Source organism: Ranitomeya imitator, chromosome 3 (assembly GCF_032444005.1).
Source record: "Ranitomeya imitator isolate aRanImi1 chromosome 3, aRanImi1.pri, whole genome shotgun sequence".
NCBI classification, from domain to species: Eukaryota; Metazoa; Chordata; class Amphibia; order Anura; family Dendrobatidae; genus Ranitomeya; species Ranitomeya imitator.
This window is the reverse complement of record NC_091284.1, coordinates 530010241-530033196: the sequence shown is the minus strand read 5'-3', so window position 1 is coordinate 530033196 and position 22956 is coordinate 530010241.

Below are 22956 nucleotides of genomic sequence, written 5' to 3'. Positions count from 1 at the left end.
AGTCGTTAGGTGCTGCTCTATTTAACTCCACCTAGTGCTTTGATCCTGGCCTCCAGTCAATGTTCTAGTATTGGACCTGTTTCCTCCTGGATCGTTCCTGTGGCCTGCTGCTCGGCATAGCTAAGTTCCTCTTTGCTATTTGTTTGCTGTTTTTTTCTGTCCAGCTTGTCAATTTGTTTTTTACTGCTTGCTGGAAGCTCTGGGACGCAGAGGGTGTACCTCCGTGCCGTTAGTTCGGTATGGAGGGTCTTTTTGCCCCCTTTGCGTGGTTTTTGTAGGGTTTTGTGTTGACCGCAAAGTTACCTTTCCTATCCTCGCTCTGTTCAGAAAGTTGGGCCTCACTTTGCTAAATCTATTTCATCTCTACGTTTGTCTTTTCATCTTAACTCACAGTCATTATATGTGGGGGCTGCCTTTTCCTTTGGGGTATTTCTCTGAGGCAAGGTAGGCTTATTTTCTATCTTCAGGCTAGCTAGTTTCTCAGGCCGTGCCGAGTTGCATAGGGAGCGTTAGGCGCAATCCACGGCTGCCTTTAGTGTGGTTGGAGAGGATTAGGGATTGTGGTCAACAGAGTTCCCACGTCTCAGAGCTCGTTCTTGTTTTTTGGGTTATTGCCAGGTCACTGTATGTGCGCTGACCTCTATGTCCATTGTGGTACTGAATTACCTTTCATAACAGTACTGGAGGCCAAAAGTACTAATGATTCCCAATAGAGGGAAAAAAGAAGTTCTGAGACCATTTTTTTTTCTTTTTACTGTGTTTTGCCTTTTTTTTCCCCTAGACATTTGGGTGGTTCAGGACACAGGTGTAGCAATGGACATTAAAGGTCTGTCTTCATGTGTGGATCAGCTCACGGCAAGTGTACAAAGTATTCAAGACTTTGTGGTTCAGAATTCTATGTTAGAACCGAGAATTCCTATTCCTGATTTGTTTTTTGGAGATAGAACAAAATTTCTGAGTTTCAAAAATAATTGTAAACTATTTCTGGCTTTGAAACCTTGCTCCTCTGGTGACCCAGTTCAACAAGTTAGGATCGTTATTTCTTTTTTGCGTGGCGACCCTCAGGACTGGGCATTTTCTCTTGCGTCAGGAGATCCTGCATTAAGTAATATCGATGCATTTTTCCGGGCGCTCGGATTGCTGTACGATGAGCCTAATTCTGTGGATCAGGCAGAGAAGAATTTGCTGGCTCTGTGTCAGGGTCAGGATGAAATAGAGGTATATTGTCAGAAATTTAGAAAGTGGTCCGTACTCACTCAGTGGAATGAAGGTGCGCTCGCAGCTATTTTCAGAAAAGGTCTCTCTGAAGCCCTTAAGGATGTCATGGTGGGATTTCCTATGCCTGCTGGTCTGAATGAGTCTATGTCTTTGGCCATTCAGATCGGTCGACGCTTGCGCGAGCGTAAATCTGTGCACCATTTGGCAGTATTACCTGAGCTTAAACCTGAGCCTATGCAGTGCGATAGGACTTTGACCAGAGTTGAACGGCAAGAACACAGACGTCTGAATGGGCTGTGTTTCTACTGTGGTGATTCCACTCATGCTATCTCTGATTGTCCTAAGCGCACTAAGCGGTTCGCTAGGTCTGCCACCATTGGTACGGTACAGTCAAAATTTCTTCTGTCTGTTACCTTGATCTGCTCTTTGTCATCGTATTCTGTCATGGCATTTGTGGACTCAGGCGCTGCTCAGAATTTGATGGACTTGGAGTATGCTAGGCGTTGTGGGTTTTTCTTGGAGCCCTTGCAGTGTCCTATTCCATTGAGAGGAATTGATGCTACGCCTTTGGCCAAGAATAAGCCTCAGTACTGGACCCAGCTGACCATGTGCATGGCTCCTGCACATCAGGAGGTTATTCGCTTTCTGGTGTTGCATAATCTGCATGATGTGGTCGTGTTGGGGTTGCCATGGCTACAAGTCCATAATCCAGTATTAGATTGGAAATCCATGTCTGTGTCCAGCTGGGGTTGTCAGGGGGTACATGGTAATGTCCCATTTCTGACTATTTCGTCATTCACCCCTTCTGAGGTTCCTGAGTTCTTGTCTGATTACCGGGATTTATTTGATGAGCCCAAGTCCGATACCCTACCTCCGCATAGGGATTGTGATTGTGCTATCGATTTGATTCCTGGTAGTAAATTCCCAAAAGGTCGACTGTTTAATTTATCTGTGCCTGAGCACGCCTCTATGCGGAGTTATGTGAAGGAGTCTTTGGAGAAGGGGCATATTCGCCCGTCATCGTCGCCATTAGGAGCAGGGTTCTTTTTTGTAGCCAAGAAGGATGGTTCACTGAGACCTTGTATAGATTACCGCCTTCTAAATAAGATCACGGTTAAATTTCAGTACCCATTGCCATTGTTATCTGATTTGTTTGCTCGGATTAAGGGGGCTAGTTGGTTCACCAAGATAGATCTTCATGGTGCGTATAATCTTGTGCGTATTAAGCGAGGCGATGAGTGGAAAACTGCATTTAATACGCCCGAGGGCCATTTTGAGTATCTAGTAATGCCATTCGGACTTGCCAATGCTCCATCAGTGTTTCAGTCCTTTATGCATGACATCTTCCGAGAGTACCTGGATAAATTCCTGATTGTGTACTTAGATGACATTTTGATCTTCTCGGATGATTGGGAGTCTCATGTGAAGCAGGTCAGAACGGTGTTTCAGGTCCTGCGTGCTAATTCTTTGTTTGTGAAGGGATCAAAGTGTCTCTTTGGTGTTCAGAAGGTTTCATTTTTGGGGTTCATCTTTTCCCCTTCTACTATCGAGATGGACCCTGTTAAGGTCCAAGCCATCCATAATTGGACTCAGCCGACATCTCTGAAAAGTCTGCAAAAGTTCCTGGGCTTTGCTAATTTTTATCGTCGCTTCATCTGCATTTTTTCTAGTATTGCTAAACCATTGACCGATTTGACCAAGAAAGGTGCTGATTTGGTCAATTGGTCTTCTGCTGCGGTGGAAGCTTTTCAAGAGTTGAAGCGTCGTTTTTCTTCTGCCCCTGTGTTGTGTCAACCAGATGTTTCGCTTCCGTTCCAGGTCGAGGTTGATGCTTCTGAGATTGGAGCAGGGGCTGTTTTGTCGCAGAGAAGTTCTGATTGCTCGGTGATGAAACCATGCGCCTTCTTTTCCAGGAAGTTTTCGCCTGCTGAGCGAAATTATGATGTGGGCAATCGAGAGTTGCTGGCCATGAAGTGGGCATTCGAGGAGTGGCGTCATTGGCTTGAAGGAGCTAAGCATCGCGTGGTGGTCTTGACTGATCATAAGAACTTGACTTATCTCGAGTCCGCCAAGCGGTTGAATCCTAGACAAGCTCGTTGGTCATTGTTTTTTGCCCGTTTTGACTTTGTGATTTCATACCTTCCGGGCTCTAAAAATGTGAAGGCGGATGCTCTGTCTAGGAGTTTTGTGCCCGACTCTCCGGGTGTATCTGAGCCGGCGGGTATCCTCAAAGAGGGAGTAATTGTGTCTGCCATCTCTCCTGATTTGCGGCGGGTGCTGCAAAAATTTCAGGCTAATAAACCTGATCATTGCCCAGCGGAGAAACTGTTTGTCCCTGATAGGTGGACGAATAAAGTTATCTCTGAGGTTCATTGTTCGGTGTTGGCTGGTCATCCTGGAATCTTTGGTACCAGAGAGTTAGTGGCTAGATCCTTTTGGTGGCCATCTCTGTCGCGGGATGTGCGTACTTTTGTGCAGTCCTGTGGGATTTGTGCTCGGGCTAAGCCCTGCTGTTCTCGTGCCAGTGGGTTGCTTTTTCCCTTGCCGGTCCCGAAGAGGCCTTGGACACATATCTCTATGGATTTTATTTCAGATCTTCCCGTCTCTCAAAAGATGTAAGTCATTTGGGTGGTCTGTGATCGCTTCTCTAAGATGGTCCATTTGGTACCCTTGTCTAAATTGCCTTCCTCCTCTGATTTGGTGCCATTGTTTTTCCAGCATGTGGTTCGTTTACATGGCATTCCAGAGAATATCGTTTCTGACAGAGGTTCCCAGTTTGTTTCTAGGTTTTGGCGAGCCTTTTGTGCTAGGATGGGCATTGACTTGTCTTTTTCCTCGGCTTTCCATCCTCAGACTAATGGTCAGACCGAACGAACCAATCAGACCTTGGAAACATATCTGAGATGCTTTGTTTCTGCTGATCAGGATGATTGGGTGTGCTTTTTGCCTTTGGCTGAGTTCGCCCTTAATAATCGGGCCAGCTCGGCTACCTTGGTTTCACCGTTTTTCTGCAACTCTGGGTTCCATCCTCGTTTCTCTTCAGGGCAGGTTGAGTCTTCGGACTGTCCTGGTGTGGATACTGTGGTGGACAGGTTGCAGCAGATTTGGACTCATGTAGTGGACAATTTGACTTTGTCCCAGGAGAAGGCTCAACGTTTCGCTAATCGCAGACGCTGTGTGGGTCCCCGACTTCGGGTTGGTGACTTGGTTTGGTTATCTTCTCGTCATATTCCTATGAAGGTTTCCTCTCCTAAGTTTAAACCTCGTTTTATTGGTCCGTATAGGATTTCTGAGGTTCTTAATCCTGTGTCTTTTCGTCTGACCCTTCCAGATTTTTTTTCCATACATAACGTATTCCATAGGTCATTGTTGCGGAGATACGTGGCACCTATGGTTCCATCTGTTGATCCTCCTGCCCCGGTTTTGGTGGAGGGGAGTTGGAGTATATTGTGGAGAAGATTTTGGATTCTCGTGTTTCAAGGCGGAAACTCCAGTATCTGGTTAAGTGGAAGGGTTATGCTCAGGAAGATAATTCCTGGGTCTTTGCCTCTGATGTCCATGCTCCCGATCTTGTTCGTGCATTTCATATGGCTCATCCTGGTCGTCCTGGGAGCTCTGGTGAGGGTTCGGTGACCCCTCCTCAAGGGGGGGTACTGTTGTGAATTCTGTGGCAGAGCTCCCTCCTGTGGTCACAAGTGGTACTTCGGCTGGTTCTCTCTGTGAGCTTCCGTTGGTGGAGGAAAGTGGTACTGCGGCTTCTGAGTTTCCTTCCTCAGGTGATGTGGTGAAGTCGTTAGGTGCTGCTCTATTTAACTCCACCTAGTGCTTTGATCCTGGCCTCCAGTCAATGTTCTAGTATTGGACCTGTTTCCTCCTGGATCGTTCCTGTGGCCTGCTGCTCGGCATAGCTAAGTTCCTCTTTGCTATTTGTTTGCTGTTTTTTTCTGTCCAGCTTGTCAATTTGTTTTTTACTGCTTGCTGGAAGCTCTGGGACTCAGAGGGTGTACCTCCTTGCCGTTAGTTCGGTACGGAGGGTCTTTTTACCCCCTTTGCGTGGTTTTTGTAGGGTTTTGTGTTGACCGCAAAGTTACCTTTCCTATCCTCGCTCTGTTCAGAAAGTTGGGCCTCACTTTGCTAAATCTATTTCATCTCTACGTTTGTCTTTTCATCTTAACTCACAGTCATTATATGTGGGGGCTGCCTTTTCCTTTGGGGTATTTCTCTGAGGCAAGGTAGGCTTATTTTCTATCTTCAGGCTAGCCAGTTTCTCAGGCCGTGCCGAGTGGCATAGGGAGCGTTAGGCGCAATCCACGGCTGCCTTTAGTGTGGTTGGAGAGGATTAGGGATTGCGGTCAACAGAGTTCCCACGTCTCAGAGCTCGTTCTTGTTTTTGGGTTATTGCCAGGTCACTGTATGTGCGCTGACCTCTATGTCCATTGTGGTACTGAATTACCTTTCATAACAAGTGGGCCATAGAAAGCCTAGTGTTTTTTTTTTTTAATTTGGTATCTAAATTCTCCCTGAAAAATAAAAAAAAACAGTGGGAGATTAATATTGGCCTTTCTGCTTGTGTGCCAGTCCTGAGTGTGCCATCTGTCTTAAATAGTGGGCCATAGAAAGCCTAGTGTTTTTTTTTTAAATTTGGTATCTAAATTCTCCCTGAAAAAAAAAAACAGTGGGAGATTAATATTGGCCTTTCTGCTTGTGTGCCAGTCCTGAGTGTGCCATCTCTCTTAAATAGTGGGCCATAGAAAGCCTAGTTTTTTTTTTAAATTTGGTATCTAAATTCTCCCTGAAAAAATAAAAAAACAGTGGGAGATTAATATTGGCCTTTGTGCTTGAGTGACAGTCCTGCGTGTGTGGCATCTCTCTCATTTGGTGCCACAGAAAACAGAGTATGTGACATCGTGCCTGATTTTCCTTGCGGTCTCACCCACCTATAAAGGGATATCTAAATCATACAGAAGTTAGAGTTCACCTTGTAAGTTGTTTGACAGTAACAAATACCGTTAGTTTGGTGACGTTTTTAAAACAATCAGGAAGTCTGGTGGAAGAGGTCGTGGCCGTGGGCGTTCATTGCCAGCTGGTAATGATGGTAGTGGTAGTGGAGCATCGGGTGGTCGTGGGAAAAACAATATAGCACCTAAGTCTCGAGCTGTGGAGCCAGGTTCGTCGTCTGGCTACACAAGGCCTCGAACGCTCCCTTTTCTGGGAGTAGGAAAACCGCTTTTAAAGCCGGAGCAGCAAGAGCAAGTTTTGGCTTACCTTGCTGACTCAGCCTTTAGCTCTTTTGCCTCCTCTTCTGAAACTGGTAAATTTAAAAGCAGCGCGTCGATAGTGGATGTTCACGGTCAGGGACAAGTCGCTTCCTTGTCCTCTTCAGCAAAAACAGCAACAGAAAAGGATGCAGCAGGCGACACAACGGGTTACTCCATGGAGCTCTTTACACATACCGTCCCTGGCTTAGAAAGTGAAACAGTTAACAGGCCATGCCCATTACAAGTTGAATCTGACATGGAGTGCACTGATGCACAGCCACAGCCAGACTACTATGCTGGTCCTTTGACTCAGACCACAACATTGCCCTCGCAGGGTACTGATCCAGAATCAGACCCTGATGAGACTATGGTGCCCCGTCACTAACGCTATACCACCGACTTACACGGTGACACAGACGAAGTTGCACACGAGCTAGAAGAGGAGGTTATAGATGACCCAGTTGTTGACCCCGATTGGCAGCCATTGGGGGAACAGGGTGCAGGCGGCAGTAGTTCTGAAGCGGAGGAGGAGGGGCCGCAGCAGGCATCAACATCGCAACAGGTTCCATCTGCCGGGCCCGTATCTGGCCCAAAACGCGTGGCAAAGCCAAAACCTGTTGGAGGACAGCGTGGCCATCCGGTTAAAGCTCAGTCTGCAATGCCTGAAAAGGGATCCGATGCTAGAAAGAGTGCAGTCTGGCATTTTTTTAAACAACATCCAATTGATCAGCGCAAAGTCATCCGTCAAAAATATTCAACTACCTTAAGCAGAGGTCAGAATCTGAAAAGTCTAAATACAAGTTGCATGCATAGACATTTAACCACCATGCATTTGCAAGCCTGGACTAACTACCAAATGTCCCTTAAGGTTGTAGCACCCTCAGCCAATGAAGCTAGTCAGCAATGCTACATCCCTTCCGGCAGTGTAAGGCCACCAATTTCCGCACCACCTGCAGTATCTGTGCAGGTTTCTTTGCCAGGCCAAAGCAGTCAGGCTCAGGGTATCACCAGTTTCGTAGTAGGAAACCCTGCATCTAGGGCACCGGCGGCAACAATACTGTCTCCCACCGTCTCTCAGTCTGCCATGTCCACCGGCACCCCCGCTAGTTCCACGATCTCCAGCTCTCCAGACCAGCTCACCCTACATGAGACTATGGTTAGAAAAAGGAAGTACTTAGCCTCGCATCCGCGTACACAGGGTTTGAACGCCCACATAGCTAGACTAATCTCGTTAGAGATGATGCCCTACCGGTTAGTTGAAAGCAAAGCTTTCAAAGCCCTGATGGACTACGCTGTACCACACTACGAGCTACCCAGTCGACACTTCTTTTCGAGAAAAGCCATCCCAGCCCTCCACCAGCATGTTAAAGAGTGCATCGTCCATGCACTCAGGCAATCTGTGAGTACAAAGGTGCACCTGACAACAGATGCATGGACCAGTAGGCATGGCCAGGGACGTTACGTGTCCATCACGGCACACTGGGTGAATGTGGTGGATGCAGGGTCCACAGGGGACAGCAATTTTGGGACAGTTCTGCCTATCCCACGGTCTAGGAAACAGTTGGCTGTAGCCGTTCGCACCCCCTCCTCCTCCTCGTCCTCCTGCAGAAGCGAGAGCTCGTCCACAGACCGCAGTCGCCCAACCACTCCATCCGCAGCTGCCACTGTTGCACACCAGGTGTCCCATTATGGGGCAGCTACTGGCAAGCGTCAGCAGGCTGTATTGGCTATGAAGTGTTTGGGCGACAACAGACACACCGCGGAAGTTCTGTCCGAGTTCTTGCAGAAAGAAAAGCAGTCTTGGCTGGGCACTGTAGATCTTGAGGCAGGCAAGGTAGTGAGTGATAACGGAAGGAATTTCATGGCTGCCATCTCCCTTTCCCAACTGAAACACATTCCTTGCCTGGCTCACACCTTAAACCTGGTGGTGCAGTGCTTCCTGAAAAGTTATCCGGGGTAATCCGACCTGCTCCTCAAAGTGCGCGGACTTTGCTCGCATATCCGCCGTTCGCCCGTACACTCCAGCCGTATGCAGACCTATCAGCGGTCTTTGAACCTTCCCCAGCATCGCCTAATCATAGACGTTGCAACAAGGTGGAACTCAACACTGCACATGCTTCAGAGACTGTGCGAACAGAGGCGTGCTGTTATGTATTTGTGGGAGGATACTCATACACGGGCAGGCAGTAGGATGGCAGACATGGAGTTGTCAGGTGTGCAGTGTTCGAAGATACAAGACATGTGTCAAGTCCTTCAGTGTTTTGAGGAATGCACACGGCTGGTTAGTGCAGACAACGCCATAATAAGCATGAGCATCCCCCTAATGCGTCTGCTGATGCAAAGTTTGACGCACATAAAGGAGCAGGCGTCTGCAGCAGAGGAAGAGGAAAGCCTTGATGACAGTCAGCCATTGTCTGGTCAGGGCAGTGTACAGGACGAGGTAGCGGGCGAACAGGTGGAGGAGGATGAGGAGGATGATGGGGATGAGTATTTTTTTAATGAGGAAGCTTTTCTGGGGACACTGGAAATTGGTGGCGTGGCAAGGCCGGGTTCTGGGTTTTTGAGGGACACAAGTGACGTAGATTTGCCTGAAACAGCCCCTCAACCCAGCAAAACCGCAGACTGGAACTTTGGCCCACATGGCGGATTATGCCTTACGTATCCTCAAAAGGGACACACGCATTACTAAAATGATGAACGATGACGATTACTGGTTGGCCTGCCTCCTTGATCCTCGCAATAAAGGCAAATTGCAAAATATTATGCCACATGAGAACTTGGAACTAATATTAGCAACCAAACAATCAACTCTTGTTGACCGTTTGCTTCAGGCATTCCCAGCACACAGCGCCTGTGATCGTTCTCACACGAGTTGCAGGGGGCAGCAGACCAGAGGTGTTAGAGGTGCAGAAATCAGAAGTGGCGTTGGACAGAGGGGTTTTCTGACCAGGTTGTGGAGTGATATTGCTATGACCGCAGAGAGGACAGGTACTGCAGCATCAATTCAAAGTGACAGGAGACAACATTTGTCCAGTATGGTTACTAACTATTTTTCATCCCTTATCGATGTACTCCCTCAACCGTCATTCCCATTTGATTACTGGGCATCCAAATTAGACACCTGGCCAGAATTGGCAGAATATGCATTGCAGGAGCTTGCTTGCCCGGCAGCTAGTGTCCTATCAGAAAGAGTATTCAGTGCTGCAGGTTCAATATTAACCGAAAAAAGGACTCGTCTGGCTACCCAAAATGTTGATGATCTAACCTTCATTAAAATGAACCACAACTGGATTTCAAATTCTTTTGGCCCACCTTGCCTGGCTGACACCTAGCTTTCCTATGAAAAGGTCTTGCTTGTGGACTACTCTGAATGACTTTTCAAATTGCGTAATTTGCAGCAGCTGATTGTCCAGCATACGACATGTTTACACCTCCCTAAATGGCCAAACTCCCCACACGGGGCCGTGGTCTCGCCACTTGGCGCAAGCACCCGTGAGAGTGCCGTTTGTCTGAAGAGGTGGGTGTGCCCGCTTTTGGTCGACGGCACTGCCACTGGGTCCCTCATAGTACAATAAAGTGTCTCTGGCGGTGGTGGTGCGCACCCAATGTCAGACACACTGTTGTAACATGAGGGGCCCTGGGCCTGTACCGCCGGCCACAAGAGAGTTCCCCCCCCTGCTCAAACATTGCTCTACCACTTGCACAATTATCTCTCACAGCTCCACCAATGTTTAGTCTATGCGCTGACATCATTCAATGCCTGGCACTGACAATACCATTGTGTTGACATGTATGATGGTACTTAACATAGTCAGGGGCAGTGTCCTATATTTACACCATTAAATAATTAGCGGCAAATTACTAGGTCTAAAACTCAGTAGAGGAGCCCACCTGTTGTGAATTCTGTTGTCGGGCTCCCTCCTGTGGTCATGAATAGTACTTCGGCTGGTTCTGTCCATGGACTTCCTCTGGTGGGTGTTTCTGAGTTTCCTTCCACAGGTGACGAGGTTAATTCGTTAGCTGCTGCTCTATTTAACTCCACTTAGATCTTTGCTCCATGCCACCTGTCAATGTTCCAGTATTGGTCTAGTTCACTCCTGGATCGTTCTTGTGACCTGTCTTCCCAGCAGTAGCTAAGTTCCAGCTTGTATTTCTTTGGTTTGCTATTTTTCTGTCCAGCTTGCTATTTCTATTGTTGTCTTGCTTGCTGGAAGATCTGGGACGCAGAGGGAGCGCCTCCGCACCGTGAGTCGGTGCGGAGGGTCTTTTTGCGCCCTCTGCGTGGTCTTTTTTTAGGTTTTTGTGCTGACCACAAAGTAACCTTTCCTATCCTCGGTCTGTTCAGTAAGTCGGTCCTCACTTTGCTAAATCTATTTCATCTCTGTGTTTGTATTTTCATCTTTACTCACAGTCATTATATGTGGGGGGCTGTCCTTTCCTTTGGGGAATTTCTCTGAGGCAAGGTAGGCTTATTTTTCTACCTTCAGGGCTAGCTAATTCGTTAGGCTGTGCCGAGTTGCATAGGGAGCATTAGGCGCAATCCACGGCTATTTCTATTGTGTTTGATAGGATTAGGGATTGCGGTCAGCAGAGTTCCCACGTCCCAGAGCTCGTCCTTTATTATCAGTAACTATCAGGTTATTCCGTGTGCTCTTAACCACCATTGCCATTATTGTCCTGACCACCAGGTCATAACAGTACAGGTGGCCAAAAGTACTAATGCATCTCAATAGAGGGATAAGAGAAGTTCTGAGACCATTTTTTTTCTTTGCAGTGTGTTTTTTCTCTATTTTCCCCTTTACCTCTGGGTGGTTCAGGACGCAGGTGTAAACATGGACATTCAAGGTCTGTCCTCTTGGATGGATAATCTCAATACAAGGGTACAAAACATTCAAGATTTTGTGGTTCAGAATCCGATGTCAGAGCCTAGGATTCCAATTCCTGATTTGTTTTTTGGTGATAGATCTAAGTTCTTGAATTTCAAAAATAATTGTAAATTGTTTCTTGCCTTGAAACCTCGCTCCTCAGGTGACCCTGTTCAACAAGTAAAGATCATTATTTCTTTGTTACGTGGTGACCCTCAAGACTGGGCATTTTCCCTTGCGCCAGGAGATCCTGCATGATGTTGATGCGTTTTTCCTGGCGCTTGGATTGCTTTATGACGAACCTAATTCAGTGGATCAGGCAGAGAAAATCTTGCTGGCTCTGTGTCAGGGTCAGGATGAAGCGGAGATATATTGTCAGAAGTTTAGAAAGTGGTCTGTGCTCACTCAGTGGAATGAATGTGCCCTGGCAGCAATCTTCAGAAAGGGTCTCTCTGAAGCCCTTAAGGATGTCATGGTGGGATTTCCCATGCCTGCTGGTCTGAATGAGTCTATGTCCTTGGCCATTCAGATCGATCGACGCTTGCGTGAGCGTAAGGCTGTGCACCATTTGGCGGTACTATCTGAGAATGGGCCTGAGCCTATGCAGTGTGATAGGACTTTGACCAGAGCTGAACGGCAAGAACACAGATGTCGGAATGGGCTATGTTTTTACTGTGGTGATTCCACTCATGCTATCTCCGATTGTCCTAAGCGCACTAAGTGGTTCGCTAGGTCTGCCACCATTAGTACGGTACAGTCTAAATTTCTATTGTCCGTTACTCTGATTTGCTCTTTGTCATCCTATTCTGTTATGGCATTTGTGGATTCAGGCGCTGCCCTGAATTTGATGGACTTGGAGTATGCTAGGCGCTGTGGTTTTTTCTTGGAGCCCTTGCAGTATCCTATTCCATTGAGAGGAATTTATGCTACGCCTTTGGCCAAGAATAAGCCTCAGTACTGGACCCAATTGACCATGTGCATGGCTCCTGCACATCAGGAGGATATCCGCTTTCTGGTGTTGCATAATCTGCATGATGTGGTCGTTTTGGGGTTGCCATGGCTACAGGTTCATAATCCAGTATTGGACTGGAAATCTATGTCTGTGTCCAGCTGGGGTTGCCAGGGGGTACATGGTGATGTTCCATTTTTGTCTATTTCGTCTTCCACTCCTTCTGAAGTTCCAGAGTTTTTGTCAGATTATCGGGATGTATTTGATGAGCCCAAAGCCAGTGCCTTACCTCCTCATAGGGATTGCGATTGTGCAATTAATTTGATTCCTGGTAGTAAGTTTCCTAAGGGCCGATTGTTCAATTTATCTGTGCCAGAACACGCCGCTATGCGGAGTTATATAAAGGAATCCTTGGAGAAAGGCCATATTCGCCCGTCGTCATCACCGTTAGGAGCAGGGTTCTTTTTTGTGGCCAAGAAGGATGGTTCTTTGAGACCTTGTATTGATTACCGCCTTCTTAATAAAATTACAGTCAAATTTCAGTTTCCTTTGCCGTTGCTGTCTGATTTGTTTGCTCGTATTAAAGGGGCTAGTTGGTTCACCAAGATAGATCTTCGAGGGGCGTATAATCTTGTGCGTATTAAACAAGGCAATGAATGGAAAACAGCATTTAATACGCCCGAGGGCCATTTTGAGTACCTGGTTATGCCATTCGGGCTTTCCAATGCTCCATCAGTATTTCAGTCCTTTATGCATGACATCTTCCGAGAGTACCTGGATAAATTCCTGATTGTGTATTTGGATGATATTTTGGTCTTTTCGGATGATTGGGAGTCTCATGTGAAGCAGGTCAGAATGGTGTTCCAGGTCCTTCGTGCGAATTCCTTGTTTGTGAAGAAGTCAAAGTGTCTCTTTGGAGTTCAGAAGGTTTCATTTTTGGGGTTCATTTTTTCCCCTTCTACAATCGAGATGGACACTGCTAAAGTCCAGGCCATTTACGATTGGACTCAGCCGACATCTGTGAAGAGCCTGCAAAAGTTCCTGGGCTTTGCTAATTTTTATCGGCGCTTCATCGCTAATTTTTCTACTGTTGCTAAACCGTTGACTGATTTGACCAAGAAGGGTGCTGATGTGGTCAATTGGTCTTCTGCAGCTGTAGAGGCTTTTCAGGAGTTGAAGCGTCATTTTTCTTCTGCCCCTGTGTTGTGCCAGCCAGATGTTTTGCTCCCGTTTCAGGTTGAGGTTGATGCTTCTGAGATTGGAGCAGGGGCTGTTTTGTCGCAAAGAAGTTCTGATGGCTCGGTGATGAAGCCATGTGCTTTCTTTTCTAGAAAGTTTTTGCCTGCTGAGCGTAATTATGATGTTGGTAATCGTGAGTTGTTGGCCATGAAGTGGGCATTCGAGGAGTGGCGTCATTGGCTTGAAGGAGCCAAGCATCGCGTGGTGGTCTTGACAGATCACAAGAATTTGACTTATCTTGAGTCTGCCAAACGGTTGAATCCGAGACAGGCTCGATGGTCGTTATTTTTCTCCTGTTTTGATTTTGTGGTTTCGTACCTTCCGGGCTCTAAGAATGTGAAGACTGATGCCCTGTCAAGGAGTTTTGTGCCTGACTCTCCGGGTGTTCCTGAGCCGGCGGGTATTCTCAAAGAGGGGGTAATTTTGTCTGCCATCTCCCCTGATTTGCGGCGGGTGCTGCAAAAATTTCAGGCTGATAGACCTGACTGTTGCCCAGCGGAGAAACTGTTTGTCCCTGATAGATGGACTAGTAGAGTTATCTCTGAGATTCATTGTTCAGTGTTGGCTGGGCATCCTGGAATCTTTGGTACCAGAGATTTGGTGGCTAGATCCTTTTGGTGGCCTTCTTTGTCACGGGATGTGCGTTCTTTTGTGCAGTCCTGTGGGACTTGTGCTCGGGCTAAGCCCTGCTGTTCTCGTGCCAGTGGATTGCTTTTGCCCTTGCCGGTCCCGAAGAGACCCTGGACGCATATTTCTATGGATTTTATTTCGGATCTCCCCGTCTCTCAAAAGATGTCGGTCATTTGGGTGGTTTGTGATCGCTTTTCTAAGATGGTCCATTTGGTACCTTTGCCTAAATTGCCTTCCTCCTCTGATTTGGTGCCATTGTTTTTCCAGCATGTGGTTCGTTTACATGGCATCCCGGAGAACATCGTTTCGGACAGAGGTTCCCAGTTTGTTTCGAGGTTTTGGCGATCCTTTTGTGCTAGGATGGGCATTGATTTGTCTTTTTCCTCGGCTTTCCATCCTCAGACAAATGGCCAAACCGAACGAACTAATCAAACTTTGGAAACATATCTGAGATGCTTTGTTTCTGCTGATCAGGATGATTGGGTGTCCTTTGTGCCGTTGGCTGAGTTCACCCTTAATAATCGGGCCAGCTCGGCTAGTTTGGTTTCGCCGTTTTTCTGCAATTCTGGTTTCCATCCTCGTTTCTCTTCAGGGCAGGTTGAGTCTTCGGACTGTCCTGGTGTAGATACTGTGGTGGATAGGTTGCAGCAGATTTGGACTCATGTGGTGGACAATTTGACATTGTCCCAGGAGAAGGCTCAACGTTTCGCTAACCGCCGGCGCTGTGTGGGATCCCGACTTCGTGTTGGGGATTTGGTTTGGTTGTCATCTCGTTATGTTCCTATGAAGGTTTCCTCTCCTAAGTTTAAGCCTCGTTTCATTGGTCCGTATAAGATTTCTGAGGTTATCAATCCTGTGTCATTTCGTTTGGCCCTTCCTGCTTCTTTTGCCATCCATAATGTGTTCCATAGGTCGTTATTGCGGAGATATGTGGCGCCTGTGGTTCCATCTGTTGATCCTCCTGCCCCGGTGTTGGTTGAGGGGGAGTTGGAGTATGTGGTGGAGAAGATTTTGGATTCTCGTGTTTCGAGACGGAAACTCCAGTACCTGGTCAAGTGGAAGGGTTATGGTCAGGAAGATAATTCCTGGGTTTTTGCCTCTGATGTTCATGCTGCCGATCTGGTTCGTGCCTTTCATTTGGCTCATCCTGGTCGGCCTGGGGGCTCTGGTGAGGTTTCGGTGACCCCTCCTCAAGGGGGGGGGGTAGTGTTGTGAATTCTGTTGTCGGGCTCCCTCCTGTGGTCATGTATGGTACTTTGGCTGGTTCTGTCCATGGACTTCCTCTGGTGGGTGTTTCTGAGTTTCCTTCCACAGGTGACGAGGTTAATTCGTTAGCTGCTGCTCTATTTAACTCCACTTAGATCTTTGCTCCATGCCACCTGTCAATGTTCCAGTATTGGTCTAGTTCACTCCTGGATCGTTCTTGTGACCTGTCTTCCCAGCAGTAGCTAAGTTCCAGCTTGTATTTTTAGTTTGCTATTTTTCTGTCCAGCTTGCTATTTCTATTGTTGTCTTGCTTGCTGGAAGCTCTGGGACGCAGAGGGAGCGCCTCCGCACCGTGAGTCGGTGCGGAGGGTCTTTTTGCGCCCTCTGCGTGGTCTTTTTGTAGGTTTTTGTGCTGACCGCAAAGTTACCTTTCCTATCCTCGGTCTGTTCAGTAAGTCGGGCCTCACTTTGCTAAATCTATTTCATCTCTGTGTTTGTATTTTCATCTTTACTCACAGTCATTATATGTAGGGGCTGCCTTTTCCTTTGGGGAATTTCTCTGAGGCAAGGTAGGCTTTATTTTTATACCTTCAGGGCTAGCTAGTTCCTTAGGCTGTGCCGAGTTGCATAGGGAGCGTTAGGCGCAATCCACAGCTATTTCTAGAGTGTTTGATAGGATTAGGGATTGCGTCCCAGAGCTCGTGCTTTATTATCAGTAACTATCAGGTCATTCCGTGTGCTCTTAACCACCAGGTCCATTATTGTCCTGACCACCAGGTCATAACACCCACCCCTGTACCTAAGTATTCCACCCTTTTGTGTTTTGGTTTTGTTGTATTGTGAGACATTAACATCTATTTATTTTTTTGGAGTACTAAGTGGCAGACACTCATTACAATCGGCCTCCGCTGACAACAGCAATGCTGCCTGTGTACCCCTGCAAGAGAATTGCAAGTGCCTACAGACAAATTTTTTTATGTTAGGCCTACTACGCCTGTCTGCGGTCCCTGTTTCCACTAGTCCTCCAGTGACCTGTCCACTGCTGCCCGTGTACCCCTGGAACCAATTTTAAAGTGCCTACAGCCAAATTTTGTTATGTTAGGCCTACTACGCCTGTCTGCGGTCCCTCCTTCCACTGGTCCTCCAGTGACCTGTCCACTGCTGCCTGTGTACCCCTGGAACCAATTTTAAAGTGCCTACAGCCAAATTTTGTTATGTTAGGCCTACTACGCTTGTCTGCGGTCCCTCCTTCCACTAGTCCTCCAGTGACCTGTCCACTGCTGCCCATGTACCCCTGGAACCAATTTTAAAGTTCCTACAGCCAAATTTTGTTATGTTAGGCCTACTACGCCTGTCTGCGGTCCCTCCTTCCACTAGTCCTCCAGTGACCTGTCCACTGCTGCCCGTGTACCCCTGGAACCAATTTTAAAGTGCCTAGAGCCAAATTTTGTTATGTTAGGCCTACTACACCTGTCTGCGGTCCCTCCTTCCACTAGTCCTCCAGTGACCTGTCCACTGCTGCCCTTGTACCCCTGGAACCAATTTTAAAGTGCCTACAGCCAAATTTTGTTATGTTAGGCCTACTACGCCTGTCTGCGGTCCCTCCTTCCACTAGTCCTCCAGTGACCTGTCCACTGCTGCCCGTGTACCCCTGGAACCAATTTTAAAGTGCCTACAGCCAAATTTTGTTATGTTAGGCCTACTACGCCTGTCTGCGGTCTCTCCTTCCACTAGTCCTCCAGTGACCTGTCCACTGCTGCCCGTGTACCCCTGGAACCAATTTTAAAGTGCCTACAGCCAAATTTTGTTATGTTAGGCCTACTACGCCTGTCTGCGGTCCCTCCTTCCACTAGTCCTCCACTGACCAGACCACTTCTGCCCGTGTACCCCTGGAACCAATTTAAAAGTGCCTACAGCCAAATTTTGTTATGTTAGGCCTACTACGCCTGTCTGAGGTCTCTCCTTCCACTAGTCCTCCAGTGACCTGTCTACTGCTACCAGTGTACCCCTGGAACCTATTTTAAATTGCATAGAGCATCCTTTTTTTAATAGTAGGCATACAAACTCTGTTTGTGGTCCATAATTGAAATTGTCCTCCACTGAACAGACCAATGCTGCCTGTGTACCCCTGTAACCTTTTTTAAACTGCATTGAGCCAAATGTTGTGTTTAAGGCCTACTACCTGTGTCTGTGTGCGCCACTCAATACAGTTGTCCTCCTTTTAAAAAAGCTGAGCGTCAATAGTCTGGTTTTCAGCCTATAGGAATTTGAAAACTGCATTGGGGCTACTACTACTACTTCGGTAGGGCCTACTAACGGTTTCTGCCGCTCCAAGGTGTTCCCCAGGTTTCCTCTCCATAGCTTAGAGCTTCTAGCTCTCGTTTAGTAGTTGTTGAAAACAACACTGCATTAGGCCTACAAGTTGGGTCTGGGTTGTAGAGACGGTGTCTTCCGCTCCAAGGTGTTCCCCAGGTTGCCTCTCCATTGCTTCAATCTTCTGGCTCTCATTTAGTAGTTGTTGAAAACAACACTGCATTCGGCCTACAAGTTGGGTCTGGGGTGTAGAGACGGTGTGTTCTACTCCAAGGTGTTCCCCAGGTTGCCTCTCCATTGCTTCGATCTTCTGGCTCTTCTTAAGTAGTTGTTGAAAACAACACTGCATTCGGCCTACAAGTTGGGTCTGGGTTGTAGAGACGGTGTCTTCCGCTCCAAGGTGTTCCCCAGGTTGCCTCTCCATTGCTTCAATCTTCTGGCTCTCGTTTAGTAGTTGTTGAAAACAACACTGCATTCGGCCTACAAGTTGGGTCTGGGTTGTAGAGACGGTGTCTTCCGCTCCAAGGTGTTCCCCAGGTTGCCTCTCCATTGCTTCAATCTTAAAGCTCTTGTTTAGTAGTTGTTGAAAACAACACTGCATTCAGCCTACAAGTTGGGTCAAGGGTGTAGAGACGGTGTGTTCCACTCCAAGGTGTTCCCCAGGTTGCCTCTCCATTGCTTCAATCTTCTGGCTCTTCTTAAGTAGTTGTTGAAAACAACACTGCATTCGGCCTACAAGTTGGGTCTGGGGTGTAGAGACGGTGTGTTCCACTCCAAGGTGTTCCCCAGGTTGCCTCTCCATTGCTTCAATCTTCTGGCTCTCGTTTAGTAGTTGTTGAAAACAACACTGCATTCGGCCTATAAGTTGGGTCTGGTGTGTAGAGACGGTGTGTTCCACTCCAAGGTGTTCCCCAGGTTGCCTCTCCATAGCTTCAATCTTCATTCTCGTCTTAAGTAGTTGTTGAAACAACACTACATTAGGCCTACAAGTTGGGTCTGGGTCGTAGAGACATTTTCTGCCGCTCCAAGGTGTTCTCCAGGTTGCCACATAATCGAAGCTGCATATAGTCTATTATGTAATTTTACGCCTACAAAGTCTTTCTGCGGTCCCTCCTTCCAATTGTCCTCCACTGAGCACAACAATGCAGAACGTGTACCCATGTAACCTTTTTTAAACCAGCGTCTAGCCAACTTTGTGGTTTAAGGCCTACTTGTAGTGTCTGGCTGCGCCACTCAATACAGCTGTCCTCTTTACAAAAAATGACCTACAATTATCTGGTTTTCAGCCTATCGGAATTTTAAAACTGCAGTGGGCCTACTAGTTGGGTTGGGGCCTTCTATCTGTGTCTGCCGCTCCTTGCTGTTCTCCTACAGTGAACAAAGCTGTGCCGCCTGTTTACTACTCTTGCCAATTTTGAACTGCATTTAGACTACTTACAGATTTGGGCCTACTCTCTGTGACAGCCTCTCATTCCAGTTGTCCTCCACTGAACAAAACAATGCCCCTTGGTTAGTCATGTTACCAATTTTGAACTGCATTTAGCCAACTTTATTCTTTGGGCCTATATCTGTGTTTCCTCCTCATCCTGCCCATTGCCCAGCCAGTGATAGATGAGTCTGCTGGTACATTGACCCATAACGCAACATTCTCCGTGCACGCTACACTGCAAGATTGTGACCCTGCTGAAAGTCAGGTCCCCCTTCCCGCATACCATACCACCTTACACGGGGACAAAGAGGAAGGTGCAGATGAAGGTGCAGGTTCCTTCATCAGGTGGGGGGAGGAATACTCATTGGCGACATCACTGGCACAGGGCCCCTCATAGTACGCAAAAGTGTTGCTGCCGGTGGGAGGCGCCCCCGCCGTGCAAACACACCGCTGTACTTTGAGGGGCCCTGTGCCAGTGCCAATGCCAACGAGGGGGCCCCCCCTGCTTGCTCAGGATCACAGTACTTGCAAAGTTGAAATACTTATCTCTCTCTGCTCCACTGCCGTGACGTGGTCCAGATTTACTGGGCCCACTAATTACTTGAACCGGCCCTACCCCCCACAACTTTAGCCAAATGACCCCCAATTTCAAATGACTTACAATTATTATAAGCTAAATTAAGATTGACAAGCTTCAGTAACAAGAATGGATGTTTTTGCCATTAAAATGGGCTCTGTACATGTTTTCCTGGCCTCTACTCACTGCCGACTATGCTCCCCCATTGACTTGCATTGGGTTTCGTGTTTCGGTCGATCCCCGACTTTTCGCGATAATCGGCCGATTCCACTCGACTCGACTTTTGAGATAGTCGGGTTTCGTGAAACCCGACTCGACTCTAAAAAGGTCAAGGTCGCTCAACCCTACTGGTAGGCTGAAAGAGTCTGTAGAGATGCAAATTTATGACCTGTGGGGTGCAATGGTCTGAAGTGAGCACACAGCGCCGGTGCTTGTGGAGCAGCCCCTTGACCGCTTGCCCCCACAGCAATCATAGTTGCCCAATCAGCGAGATGTTGCGCCCTTGCCCATGTTTGCTCGTCCAGGTGTCAGTTGTGAAATGCACCCTGGCAGACATAGATTTTTTCAGGGAATGGGAGATGTCGTCTATGATACGCTGGTGAAGTGAAGGCACAGCTTCCTTAGAAAAGTAATGGCGACTGGGCAACTAGCGCAGGGGGACTGTGATGTCCATAAACTTTCAGAAACCGTCTTTATCCACCAGGCAGAAAGGCAACATTTCCATGGCTAACAGATTGGAGATGGTGGAGTTCAAGCTCTTAGCTTTCACATTTGCAGAAGGAAACATTCTCTTACATGATCACAACTGTGGGACCAAGGGCTGGCTGCTGTGTTGAGAGAGGGTAGAGTAGGGTGAAAGGATGCTGCTGGAGTGTGAGTGAGGTGCAGGTGGAGATGTTATGGTGGGTTGAGAAAGATGTGCTGTGCTCAGCGAAACAAAAACAGCAGGCATGTCCACTTCCGTAAGAGCTGATGGGCTCTTTCTCTCCCCGACTGTGGAGGGTAAACAAGTGGAGTTTCTGCATCCAGAAATGTGTGAGAACACTTGACACGGTGACGGAGGAGGAAGAAGCAGCAGATGCAGTTGATGGGACAGCCGGTGGTTGGCAAGACCCGTTAGTCCGCATTTTAGTACAGTGAGACTCCCAGACTAAGGTATGTTTATCGCGCATGTGCCTATTTATGCATGTAGTAGTCAAATTATTGCAATTTTTGCCTCTACTGAGTCTTTTTTTGCATATTAGGCAGATAACGTGAATTGGGTCATCCTTTGTGGTCTAAAAAAGGCCCAGGCTAGGCAACCCTGGCTGCACCTGCGAACTGCAGACTCACGACCGGTGCTGGCCACAGCCATAGTTGTGGCAAAGGATGCAGTGCTTGTCATGGTTGCATCACTCTGTATCTGAGTGGCAAGCTGCAAAGTAACTACCTCGTCTTCCTCCTCTTCCAACTCCTCTATTGTTGTACTCAGTTGCATGCCTCTGGGTTCACACCAAGTAGCATCTACATCCTCATTGTCATCCTCTCTGGTCTCCCACTTCTCGCCCTCAGAGTCACCCTTCTCTTCCTGCCCTGACACCACAGTACAGTCCGTGTGTGCCTCTGGTATCTTTGTCTGATCACAATCACCTCCAAACCTGGGTGTTAACATCTGGTGATTAGGGTCTGTATTTTACTCGGACCCTATTTTGTCCAGACCCAAAACCAACATGAAAAAATTTTGGGCATCGGTGAAGATGCTTTCCTCCTCTGGATTCTGTGGATCTTTGGAGCAGACCCCTGTTGCCCATGGAATAGAATGTGTGAACAGCTCTGCAGAATGGCCTATCTATTGTTTTCCTCTCTAATTCCCTTAACCCTCTGGCTACTACAGAAACCTGGATCCAGCATTCAGACACCACCGCCGCTCCCGCTCTCTCGTTTGGTGAGATGAAATTTTCACATACCGTCAGACCTGAGAACAGACAGGGTGGAGGTGTTGGTTTGCTTCTTTCATCACAATGTGCTTTCCAGATCATCCCCCTTGGTTGCCTCACTTACATTTCCTTCCTTTGAAGTCCACGCCGTCAGACTCTTTAAGCCCTTCTCCTTGCGAGTGTCGGTTGTTTATTGCCCTTCAGGCTCCTCCCACCAGTTTCACTTTGCCACCTGGCTTACTCACTTTCTATCCTGTGACATCCCCACCCTCATCATGAGAGACTTTAACATCCCCATCAATGATCCCCTCTCCCAATCTGCCTCTCATCTTCTTTCTCTAACTTCTTCATTCGGCCTCTCACAGTTTACTAATTCTCCTACGCATGAGGATGAGAATACTCTGGACCTAGTTTTCTCCTGTCCTGGCTCGCTGCACAACTTTACTAGTCCCCTCTCCGTCTCTTGGACCACTACCTTCTTTCCTTCTCTGTCAAGAATTGTCTCCTCACCAGGGACACCCCCACTTACCACACTTATCGGAATACACATGTTATGGAAATTTGGTTTGGATAAATCTATCCCTGTGTGTGCTACGGCTGTTCTCAATAAGACTGAATATTTTGAGAGCTCATCAAGAATGGACTGTACACTATGGTGACAGAATAACATTCCATCAATACTGATGATTTATTGTACATACATGGTTTTATAATTGAATATAGAAAAGGGGTGGTTAGTTAATTTTCATATTGTCAAGCTCCTCTGTTATTGGTTATCTAAATACAGTTAGGTCCATATATATTTGGACAGAGACAACATTTTTCTAATTTTGGTTATAGACATTACCACAATGAATTTTAAACAAAACAATTCAGATGCAGTTGAAGTTCAGACTTTCAGCTTTCATTTGAGGGTATCCACATTAAAATTGGATGAAGGGTTTAGGAGTTTCAGCTCCTTAACATGTGCCACCCTGTTTTTAAAGGAACCAAAAGTAATTGGACAATTGACTCCAAGGCTATTTCATGGACAGGTGTCCCTTTGTTATGTAATTCTCAATTAAGCAGATAAAAGGCCTGGAGTTGATTTGAGGTGTGGTGCTTGCATTTAGAAGGTTTTGCTGTGAAGTAAACATGTGGTCAAAGGAGCTCTCCATGTAAGTGAAACAAGCCATCCTTAAGGGGCGAAAAAAAAAAAACCCATCCGAGAAATTGCTATAATATTAGGAGTGGCAAAATCTACAATTTGGTACATCCTGAGAAAGAAAGAAAGCACTGGTGAACTCATCAATGCAAAAAGACTTGGGTGCCCACGGAAGACAACAGTGGTGGATGATCGCAGAATAATCTCCATGG